We start from the raw sequence: 12,780 nt of genomic DNA, 5'->3' as shown, positions 1-12,780 counted from the left end.
CTAAACAATAACGATTTCTAGGTGGCTGTAAGGTCACTGTTTACAGTTGGGTTATGCAGTCAGTTGTTGACAGGCTGGTGGGACTGTTGTGCCTGTACAGTCACAAAGCAACACAGAGATTTAGCACAATCAAGAGCAATGAGTCATGTGTCCTGAACCCAGGAGACCTCTTGTTTACTCACCTTGTAGCTCCTAGCTAATGTATTTTGGTGATGCTGGCTGTGTGATGCCAAACAGGGTGTGTCTTTGTAGCTGACTCAACTTCCTTGTGACAAAGTGCCACACATTGTCTGGTAGTTACTAATTGTCTTGTAAAGCTGTTATTCACCCTCGTCCTGCCAAGTCCGATTCATATTTCAGTTTCCATCCAGCTCTAAGTGTGTGAGTGAGAGAGAGAGAGAGAGAGAGAGAGAGAGAGAGTGTGGGAGAGAGAGAGAGAGAGAGAGAGAGACAGAGTGTAGGCGGACTTTGAAAATCTTGTTCATGGAGCCAAGTCAGCCAGGCAGGAATTTGTGTGTATGTGCGTTTAATCAAAACAGCCTGACCCATGGAGCTTTCAGTCAGGACATTCTGGCTTTATGAAATAGCATTCTTCTCATTTCTGTCATACAAACTGGGTGTAGCAATTACCAGGTTACAGTAAAGTGACTCACTCGTATACCACTTTGTACATTACCTAATTTACCCTGGAATGGGGACAAGGAAATGAGGACGGAGTTTGTAGCCATACCATAGATTATAGGCTTGATGTTTTTCTCCACACCCTTCACTACATATACACAGGACAGGTTTGTTTTGTAGGTATCATAATGCTAGGGTTGGTTGTTTATGAGATCTGTGCTGATCTTTGGAGTATCCCGAGACTTTGACAACAGGTAGGATTCGTGAAAAGGGAACTTTTGGTCTAAACGTTTTTCAAAACAGAACGCAACCAGAAATTCAGTTCTGTTCTGAAATTAAAATATCCTGAAATATCAAGAATCTCCATTATATTGTATTTATTAAAGCAAAACAATTACATATCACTATCACTATTAGGTCATCAAATCAAAAGAGTCAAATTCTCTATAAAACTGTGATTAATCCTTTTGGAGTATCTCATGATGTGTCAACATGGGCACCATGCAGTTAGAAAACGCCCTGAATGATTCAGTGTGCCAGAGCTGGAGCATTTGAATTAAAGGAGAACTCCAGCATATTTTTCAACCAAATCTATATCCATCGTATGTATCATGTGTGACATTATCATGGACAATAATTTAAACATAATATAGAGAAAAGAATGAAAATCCTTTTTATTCACTTATAATGTTTTACTGAGCTACAAATCCACTTCCGAAGACACTTGTAAATTGACTATTGAATAATAGTCAGTTAATATAAAAAGAATCCATTACAACAGCTTCAGCTTCATCACAAAATTCCTCCCTGTGAAAAGAATCTCTGAACAATGATGACATGATTATATATATGTGGAGGTTTGATTGAGCAGTTCTGGAAAAGATAGTACAAAAATACATTTTTTATAAACGTGTATTAGCGAAATTCAACAAGCAGCAAAGAAGACGTATCAATCACAAACAATTTGGGTTTTTTTTGTACAAAATCAGTATCAGTATCAGTCACCACAGTGAATCATTCTTTTTGTTCAGTTGCAGCTAAACATTTTTTTCATAAAAATTTAAATGCAGATGATAAAAATCCACAAATCAACACATATCTATAACCAGCTTTGTTCATGGATTGTGTAAGCCATGATCACAACTGCGTGTATGATAAACCCAATCCGTGCAGAGTCAGTGAATCGCTTGTCTTTCATTCAATGAGTCAGTGTTTGAATCAGCAGATCTTCCAGTCACATATGAGATTCACTCCTCTCTGATTCAGTTGTGTCACTGAGTTCGTGTTTGGGCTTAGAGATTTCCAGTATATGTGTTTGTGCGTGTGCGTGTGCATGTGCGTGCGCGTGTGTGTGCCCTTTGTGCTGGGCCATGAAGCAAAAGCTTCTAAACACAGACATACAAGCATGTTATATAATACCACAAAATAGCTGTTCATGTTCAGACAGTGGTGTGATCAGGATACACATTTGGGCAAAGCATGCTTTTGAAGGAATCAGTAAATAAAACAGAATTAATCATTTAACTCGAATGACGTAAATGACTTGAAATAGATATTGAAAAGACTCCAAAATTCCACATGCTCCATCTCTGAGTGTATGGTTTAAAAAAAAATATAAATTAGGGTGGGTGGGAATTGACAAGTGAACGAATTGGGAAGAAAAATCAGAAAAGAAAATCAATGAGTGTTTTGTTTGCTTAAAATGTATAGCGTTGGCTGCATATGCAACCTGTTATCAAGTTAATGTCATTACTGATAGAAAAGGTCATGATGAGTTTTGTGTGTGTGTGCGTGTGTGTTTTTCTGTGCTCGTGTGTAAGTCCTGTATGTTCAGTGGGGTTAGCCAAAGCAATGACGTACTCAGTAGCAGACACATAGCAGCAGCAATCCACTACTCCCTGTCGCAGGCTTAAAATAGCCTCCTCTATCCCCCCCTTCATCTCTCTATCTCTCTTACTTCCAAAGGCTGCGTCATTGTATCACTGCCCACATCTTCATCTTTTCTTTCCCCTGTATTTTTCTTTTTTCCTTTCCTTCTATGTGTGTGTGCATGCATGCATGTGTGTCCATGTATCTACTCTCTCTCTCTTTTCCCACAGTGCTAATTACCTCCTACAATGAGCTGCACAGTTAAATCGAGTAACTCTAACTGTGTAGGAGTATCTTTAACACTGATTTTACTGTTACTCTCTCTTCCTCTGTGTTCTTTCATTTTCTCAGGTTTTGTCTTGTCATTTCTCTCCGCAACATAATTTGGAAAATACTAAAAATAGCCTTGCCTGAGGCGTGAGGAACTAAAGGTAGTTTGATTTTATGGTGTGGGCTTATTTTAGGTCATAAGAAAAAGACAATAATTCAAATAGGAATTTAATTCACATCCAGCCAAAGCCACAGCGCTGAATGTGTTGAGAAAACTACAGGCTTGATTCTATTAAAAAAATTAAAAAATGACAGTTCTAGCAAGCAACATGATAAAGAAAGGGGTTTCTGTGGTTCCGTTAATAACCAATAAATTATTTACCACATGTTCGCATTAAAGGTGAGGAAAAAAATCCTTCAACAAATGGTTCTTATTTTTATTTTAGGATTATCAGAGACTTTTAAACTGCTGCTCATGTTGCATCATAAGGCAATTACAGCCAGAGTAAAGTGCTGTTTGCCCTCTTCCACATACATGAGCTCACAGATGCACAGGATTGGCTAATGTCACTAGTGTCACTAGCCAATGGGAATGAAATATAAACTAAAATCAACAGACAAATGGACACCTAAAAAAAAAGAAGTTCAGAATATACAAAGGCAGTTATAAAGCAGAACATGGGCATAAAAATAATTAGAAAATGTAGATCACAATTAGAAGGATAACCTTTTGAACTGATATCGAGTGTCCAGAGTTGGAAGTCAGAAATACAAATGAGTGTTTATCTGCTAACACTGAAAGAACACCTGTGAAAAAAACAACACTAAATGTCTTCTTGGTATAAATTTATCATTCATCTATGGATTCGAATTCCGTCCATCATATTATATTTATCTTTCGTCTCTTGAGGCAGCCAGCTTTAAAAAAAACTCAAGTTCTATTTCCAGCGTTATCTTAACAGGATTAGCCTATATTTTCTTGTTGAAGCCATGACCCTGTTTTGCCCTCCGGAAAATCCGAGTGCACATTGCTTACACCGATTGCGTCTAATCTGATGTCAGAGGCATGTAACATCTTGGAACTCGACCAGCGAGAGATCAGGCTTTCTGGCAGAAACTGAATCTTTGACGTCAAAATAACCGGGACGAGTCGGATTCTGCGCCTGGATCCTCACGTGTTTGCGTTCCTGCTCCCTCCCCTCCCCCGCTTCCTGTGCTGCTACGCTCTCCTCATGCCTCACCAGTGAGGAATGTGCAGGAGCTCGCACTGCCATGCTTCTGAGCACCAACTATCAGTCAGATCTAAACACAATACTACACATAATTAATGAACAAGAAAAGACTCACATCCTGCTTCGGATCAAACAGAACTGTAGCGAGCCGTCTGGACTAGCTTGCTAGGCTACAGTGCCACAGGAAACCCTGAAACCTTTAAAGGACAAGACTTCTGTTTTATTGTTGATTGTTTATTGAAATATTAATCCTTGTAATTTTCTGTTACATCCGTCATTCATCAAAAGATTACCACAGTGCTATGTAAAGAAGACTTTGGCTTAAAGTAATAGTGCACTTAAACATTTTAAGTAATGTTTATCAGGTAAAGCTGTTTTAAGAGATTCAGTGGAGTTTATTATACATTTTTTGTAGATTTCAAGAATGGCTTCAATCAATTTCAATTCTTCAATTTTCTTTTAGGGAAAATGTTTAGATTGCCTCTGGCCACCCCAGTAAGATCGGTCGATCGAACGATCGATCTATCTATCTATCTATCTATCTATCTATCTATCTATCTATCTATCTATCTATCTATCTATCTATCTATCACCAATATCGTTATATCATATGATACAAAACTAAACAATAAATGACATTGTGACAGAATACACTTGAATAATAAAATGTGAACATTCATTTGATTGTTGTACACCTTGTATGGTACAAGCTAGTTAGCCTAGTTAAGAGAGAAGCAAACTATTCCATCTTTTCACTGGACAAAACAATCAAAACATATAGATATAACTTTAACATTTCATTAAATTGCATGCATTGTATTTCTTTAGTTTGTTATTATTTGTTGAATTAATATCGCTAGCCTACTTCATAAGCCTAATGTTATGCTAGCTCTGACTTTTTGTATCTAGTATTATCTTGTATCTAATATCTAATAAAATATCTAATATTCGGCTACATGTTCTTAGATCTATCCTTGTCACGTCATTGTTGAAAGTGTTAAACAGAATTCCACACACATTTAGTGAAGTTTTCCTATTCTCTGGCCTCAATATTACAGGAATGGGGTCTCACTTAGCATTTAATCTGTGTTAAATGAAAACCCCCCATTGGTCTACTTAATTTGGTTGAATTTGCCTCCTTAAGGAGTCCAATGACTCAGAACAGCTGTTTATTTTTTAAAGCTTTATTTCAGGTATGAAAATCTCAATCAGGCTCAAACTCTCAAGCGGTTTGCTGTCAGCTGCCAAGTTAAAAGTCAGTGGGAAGAGTCATGGAAACAGCTATCACAAGACCTTAAACAGAAAATATTGACCTTTCATATAGCCAGAGATGGAATAAAAAGTGTATCAGGGTTGTCACTAAGACAAGGGAGAAGGATCAAATCTAAAGATATAAAAAAGAATGACCAAAAAAGTAAACTGAAAAATTCAAAACAAACAGCAGGTTAAAAAAGTAAAAAAAAAAATAAAGAAATAAAAAGTGGAGTAAAAATCCACATTTGTTGCAGAATTAATAATATTTTATTATATCAATTGTTTATAATATACTATTTTTTAATATAATATGCAATCAAGAGTTTTTCATTTCTTCTCTATTCTCTTTCATTTGTCACTATAATTAGATACGTGAACGAGGTCATATTCTCCACCTCTTATTAAACCCCATGAGACGAAGCGGTGTATATTAAGTGGAACCATAGAGTAACATGAAAACTGGAAGTGTGGGTCACACAAGAAGGTTAATTTCTCAGTGACTTCCTCTTTTAGCTCATGTGATAACAATTTTATAAAACAGGTTTAATTATACGCAATTATTTAAATAATAAAACAAAATGACTGTGTGTTTGCTGTTTTGCTGTGATAGGAACATAATCCATTAAAGGATGGTGATTTTCTAAAACATGCGCTGAAGTGTTTCATTCTCTTTATAGGACAGAAATTCACCTATTTCTTCTTACCAGTCTTTTTTTTTCTTTTGTGTTTCGTGTTACAGAGAAACTTTAGCGGAAACTGTAAGCAAACTCGTTCTGGATGTACGATATAAACCTTCACCATAGCAAGGATTCTTTGTTCATTAACTTTTAGGGTGGCTATTCTGGAAAATTAATCAACGTCAGATTATAAAATGCCACATGGCCATAGTACAATTATTAATATTTAACAGATAGTGATACTTAAAAACTCCTAAGAGACCAAAGCCTTTTAAAGTTTAGTCGTAAAGTATAACAATATTAATATAAAAAAAAATGAATGACATTTAGTAGGAAAGTCCACAGATACAATCCAGAGGTCTGGAAAACTTTGTGTTTCAGAAGAGGTTCTCATAAATTAAAAGGCAAATCATATATAACAAAAGTTGTGCATAATTTTGATATGAATACACTCGTTGAGTGTCACATACTCACCCAGACTTCGTGAATCGCCAAACCATCGTTTGTACAATTACAACTTGAAATTTCATGAGTTTAGAGAGTGAGAAGAATCACACAGTCTGGTGTGTCTGACACACCATCAGGCTATTTAATAAATAAATAACAGACCAATACACTGGCCAAGACAAACAGCACAACAGATAAACACACACACACACACACATACATTCTCACACACTGTGACACAGTGGATATTCAGAGGATTGTACAGAAACACCTGGCAGGAAGTCAAGGATATTAACATAAACACTTGTGTTGTTGGGGTCAGATGTGTGCTTGGACTCACAGTTCTCAAGCCTACAATAATAGAGAACGTTTTAGACTTTAGGATTAAATCCGGAAAGAACATCTAGGAGGATGTTCCTCTTTCAGAGTTCAGAATGTAAAACAACCCAAATAGGATTTTAATCCTAATCTCTGTGGAGAAAGAAAGAAAGAAAGAAAGAAAGAAAGAAAGAAAGAAAGAAAGACAGGAAGAAAGAAAGGCTTGATGTTTCACCAGCTCTTCTTTCACCTGACAAAACACATGCTGCTTTTGCTGTGCAGTTGTCAGAGCTGTATTTCACCTCCAGGACGTGTCTGACATCTGAGTTGCACTAATGGCACACTGGGTCAAAGCTGCTAGTGTGTGTTCAGACACAGTGCACACACATGGTCAAGTCCTTACTGAAATGGAAACTATGCCACTGAACTTTGTGTCTGAATGTGTGGCGTATGTAAAGCTGTTCCAAGCATGATTCCTTCCACTGTCATTGAACACACTCTTCTGACTCATGTAACAACTTTATGATGTTGTGTAACTTGATATAAAAACTACACAAATACAAAGAGCCAGAGGAACGACTCTCACATCTGGTTCTGCAAAAAAAAAAAAAAAAAAAAAAAAAAAAAATTCCTGGACATACTTTCTTCTTTCTCGTAAATACACTCTTGGAAATAAAGAGTTCCATATGGCACCTTTAAGAAACGGTTCCAAAAAGAACACCATTAGAAAAAATATTTCAGAGTGTGTGTACATTTTTTCTTCTTATTATTATTAATTATTAGCTTTACTGCAGTTACTGCAAGGAATTGAGTAATAGAGTGTGTGGTTGTAGGAAAAAAATCAACAGCAGGGTTGTGTATTAAGTACAACTTAAAGTGTTTTATTCCTCTTATACCACATCAGTTTGTCTATTATTATTATTATTATTATTATTATTATTATTTTATGAATTGACAAATGGTAAGCCATTACTTTAGTAGTTTACTGGTGCTTACTAATGTTGTTAAATGTCTGCAAATATTTTTGGATCTTGTTCTTTTTTCTTATAGCAGCTATAAATATTCCTTCATCAAGACCTTTACTGGAGACTCCTTCCATGAGTTCTAAATAAACATCTCCATTCAGACAGCTTCAGTATATCAATGATGAGATTTTTTTTGGGTTTTACTCGGCTCATTAATAGCCTTTGACTATTTGAAATACTGCAAAGTTAAAAAAAAAAAAAAGGTCCCTGTTTAAGTTGCTAATATGGGAATAGATAGCATGTAAAGACAAGCAGCTGTTTGTAGCTGTTAGAGCTGCTGTTAAAGAAAATAAATCAACACCTTCTGACCAATTACATTTGAGAATTTAAAAGCACTGTGGTATAACCGATCATTTTAATAGCTGAATACTAAGATGAGATCAAAAAGTTTCCAATCCAACTCAAATCAATTAAGGGAACATTTATTCATATTGATTTTGATGGAGGAGAATGTCAGGGAAATTTCGATGTGTATTTTTGCGTTCCAGGCATTTACAGTAATGATTTAAAAGGGATTAGTGTACGGATTTCGGTGTGTATTTATGGCCTTCTCAGTAATCCAGTAAATGTGAGTTAAAACCTCATATTGTGAAACCATTTTTTTGTGATTCCTGTAATGTCTGTATGCTTTGCATCGGCCCACCTGGTTTTTCTTTTTCCAAACAGTGAGATAGCAACTTTCAAGACCTCTTTCTTTCTCACCTATGAGAACGTCCGTCCTCTTTCGGTTCCTGTTGAGTTTGAATTTGGGCAAAATAGCAGTGAAGTTTTGGCAGATAAGAGAGCATCTTAAAGGCGTATTATCATCCTGCTCCAAAAGGGCAAGCAAACAAATGAGAGAGAGAGAGAGAGAGAGAGAGAGAGAGAGAGAGAGAGAGAGAGAGAGAAAGAGAAAGAAACAAAACGTTCTGGGATGTCTGCAGTACTTATTTTTTCCCCCTGACCCAACCATCTGTTCATCGTACAGAGTGTGCTGTATAATGTGTTTATCTGTGGGTGATGTGTGAAGAAGACATAGAATTACAAGCTTGTGTGTGTTCTCAGACATAACATCCTATATTAGACAAGAACTACACTCAGGGCCAGGGCCACATGGTATCCAACTAGCATCCAAATTCACAAATCTGCGAGTTCTGTTACTCGAAGGAGGTTTGCAAAGATGCGATGAATCATTTCCAGTCCTCATGAAGCCAATCTTCTCTGCACCAACAAACAAATCAGATATTACACAACCTTGTCCTATACAGTACATGTCCATAGCTGGATTCTCTCCCTCACTTTTGCCACCTAATGTTTCAAATCCTGTACAGATCACTGGCCACACATGAACATGGTTGAAAATGTGTTTTGTGCCCTATCTTTATGCTTGGCACAGGAAGTTCACAGGAAACAGCCTTATCTAACAGATAGGACAATTTCCTGGAATCATCATATGGCTGACTGATTAAGAGAACACACACTGATGAGCATCTGTTCATCAACAAAATGGTAACACTATGTGAACTCCCATTGGCTAAACAAGTAGAGGAGCAAGATGCTGAATCTCAAAGTGGAATTGTTTTTTTTTTTTTTTTATCCTAACCCCAAGGCCACTACAAATACTATTACAATACTACACATTCTATACTCCGAGGTGAACAGAAAACGACATAGGTTTTGTGGAGACAAAAAATTTATGATGTCACAGTCCTTGGTTTTTAGTTCTGAATCCATTCTGGTGAAGTACAAAACAGGGCGTTTGATTAATCCCATAAATGTAGATCATACTTTATCTATAAAGCAACATTTCTTCATTCAAACTGGAATGTTAATGTCCAAGACAAGTGTGATAAACAAGACAGGTTTGGAAAAATATAGCTCGTTCAGTTATTTATGCATTTCACTTATTTCACTGGAGATACTACTAAACTAGCTAGCTAGCAAGTGGGCGAGTTCAAGGGAAATAAGTGGCTATTATATTAAAAAAACAAAAGAAACCAAAAAAAACCTCGAATACAACACTGACCCCATCTGGTCACAAGATGTATTACAACAAGGATCACGTGGCGTTTATACAGTTTGTACATAAGAAAACAGGAAACGGAAAAGGGGAGACTTATTACAGGCTTTATTATAACTCTGGATGTTTATAAGCATGTATGATACAAATACATGTCAAAATCATTCAGATCTTCTGAAGAACGGAATAAGACACGATAAAGTGGGCTATTCAAATGTAGGCTTCACTAAGCATTTATTATTATATTAATATTATTACTAGTATTATTATTATATTATTTTATTTTTATTATTATTATTATATTATTTTATTATTATTATTAGTAGTAGTAGTATAGTATTATTATTGATATTATTATTATTATTATTATTTGTATTATTATTAATATTATATTATTATATTATTATTATAATTATATTGCATTAATATATTATTGTTGTTGATTAGGATTAACAGGCTTTCCTCCTAGTGTGCTTTAGGGTTAGAAAAAATGAGCTTAAAAAGCACAAAACTGTTTATTAATGATAAAACAAAACGCGGTTTTTAAGCATTCAATTTTATGCTTTCTTTATTGACCAGACGATGGCGCAATGCAACCTTTACATATATCTTGGTGACATCTCTTACGTAATGTCTTCTCTTACACAGCCTACAGTACATGCTTCCATGACTGAACAAAATCCACAAGGGAAAACAAACAACCACAGGGTTATTATCTGTTATTTAATTCATCCTGGTGTAATCCATCCATCCATCCATTTTCTACCGCTTATCCGGGGCCGGGTCGCAGGGGCCGCAGTCTAAGCAGGGACGCCCAGACTTCCCTCTCCCCAGACACTTCCTCCAGCTCTTCCGGGGGAATACCGAGGCGTTCCCAGGCCAGCCGAGAGACATAGTCCCTCCTAGGTCTTCCCCGGGGCCTCCTCCCGGTTGGACATGCCCGGAACACCTCCCCAGGGAGGCGTCCAGGAGGCATCCGGAACAGATGCCCGAGCCACCTTAGCTGACTCCTCTCGATGTGGAGGAGCAGCGGCTCTACTCTGAGCTCCTCCCGGGTGACCGAGCTCCTCACCCTGTCTCTAAGGGAGCGCCCAGCCACCCTGCGGAGGAAACTCATTTCGGCCGCCTGTATCCGGGATCTTGTCCTTTCGGTCATGACCCAAAGCTCATGACAATAGGTGAGGGTAGGAACGTAGATCGACTGGTAAATAGAGAGCTTCGCCTTGCGGCTCAGCTCTTTCTTCACCACAACAGACCGGTATATCGACCGCATCACTGCAGAAGATGCAACGATCCGCCTGTCGATCTCCCGCTCCATCCTTCCCTCACTCGTGAACAAGACCCCAAGATACTTAAACTCCTCCACTTGAGGCAGGAGCTCTCCACCAACCTGAAGGGGGCAAGCCACCCTTTTCCGGTTGAGAACCATGGCCTCGGACTTGGAGGTGCTGATTCTCATCCCCGCCGCTTCACACTCGGCTGCAAACCGTCCCAGTGCACGCTGAAGGTCCTGATTTGAGGAAGCCAACAGGACAACATCATCTGCAAAAAGCATAGACGAAATCCTGTGGTCCCCAAACCGGACTCCCTCCGGCCCCCGACTGCGCCTAGAAATCCTGTCCATAGAGATAATGAACAGGACCGGTGACAAAGGGCAGCCCTGCCGGAGTCCAACATGCACCGGGAACAAGTCTGACTTACTGCCGGCAATGCGAACCAACCTCCTGCTCCGGTCATATAGGGACCGGACAGCCCTTAGCAGAGGGCCCCGGACCCCATACTCCCAGAGCACCCCCCCACAGGTCACCACTACAGTGTTCCAACTACAGGGGGATCACACTCCTCAGCCTCCCCGGAAAAGTCTATGCCAGGGTACTGGAGAGGAGAATTCGGCCGATAGTCGAACCTCGGATTCAGGAGGAACAATGCGGGTTTCGTCCCGGTCGTGGAACACTGGACCATCTCTATACCCTCGCCAGGTTGCTGGAGGGTTCATGGGAGTTTGCCCAACCAGTCCACATGTGCTTTGTGGATCTGGAGAAGGCATTCGACTGTGTCCCTGGTGTAATATATTTCATATAATCTATTCGTACTTGAAGTACATACTTGCATTTGAGATTCCTGAGGAAGATGTGCATTGCTAGTTTGTTTTTGCGTAAAAGGTGACGCAGTCTGCAAATCACAGCAGTTCAATCATGAAGTGAACTGATGCATACAAAACACAGTAGTATATTACTACTACTACTAGTATTATTATTATTATTACTATTATTATATTGTTATTATTATTGTTGTTGTGCCATAAGCATCGTACACTTCCCCAAAACACCAAACTATGAGTCATCCTTAAGCTGCATGCCTCAAACTTGACCAGCTAAATATATCTAGGAAAGAATTCATAAAAAGCAAAAGAAATACACACACACACACACACACACACACACACACACATATATATATATATACACATACATACATATATATACACACACACACACACACATATACATACATACACACATACATATATATATATACACATATATACACATATATACACATATATATATATATATATACAGCAAAAATAATAATAATAATAATAATAATAACAATAATAATAATGTTTCAATCGACTTCGTATTGAGTTTATAAGACGTTTTATTTACACTGTTTGGTAATATATTTATTTCTAAGGTTTCACACTTAATCATTTCATTGAATTAAAAAATAACGGACATTTAGAGTCATAATCAGAAGGAGATTTATTACCAAATATGCATGTAAGTACAAATAGACTAAATAAATAAATTGAAAAACAAATAAAAATAAATAAAAGGTCTTCCATGGTACAGTACAGAGGGCTGTGTGCATGCTGAGCAACACCACGGCCATTGCTGAGGCCTGAGCTCGTCTCCATCACAAGTTTGATCTGATCTACAAGCATGTCTTACTTTAGTCTAATATTTTCACATAAACCACATACAGTAATTAAAATAAAATCATGGCTTATTTTATTTTAGTTCTGTTCAGTAGAAATATAGTGTGCCCTGTTTTAGCAGTTACTC

This window comes from Tachysurus vachellii, chromosome 1 (assembly GCF_030014155.1).
Source record: "Tachysurus vachellii isolate PV-2020 chromosome 1, HZAU_Pvac_v1, whole genome shotgun sequence".
Classification (NCBI taxonomy): domain Eukaryota; kingdom Metazoa; phylum Chordata; class Actinopteri; order Siluriformes; family Bagridae; genus Tachysurus; species Tachysurus vachellii.
This window is presented reverse-complemented; position numbering follows the sequence as displayed.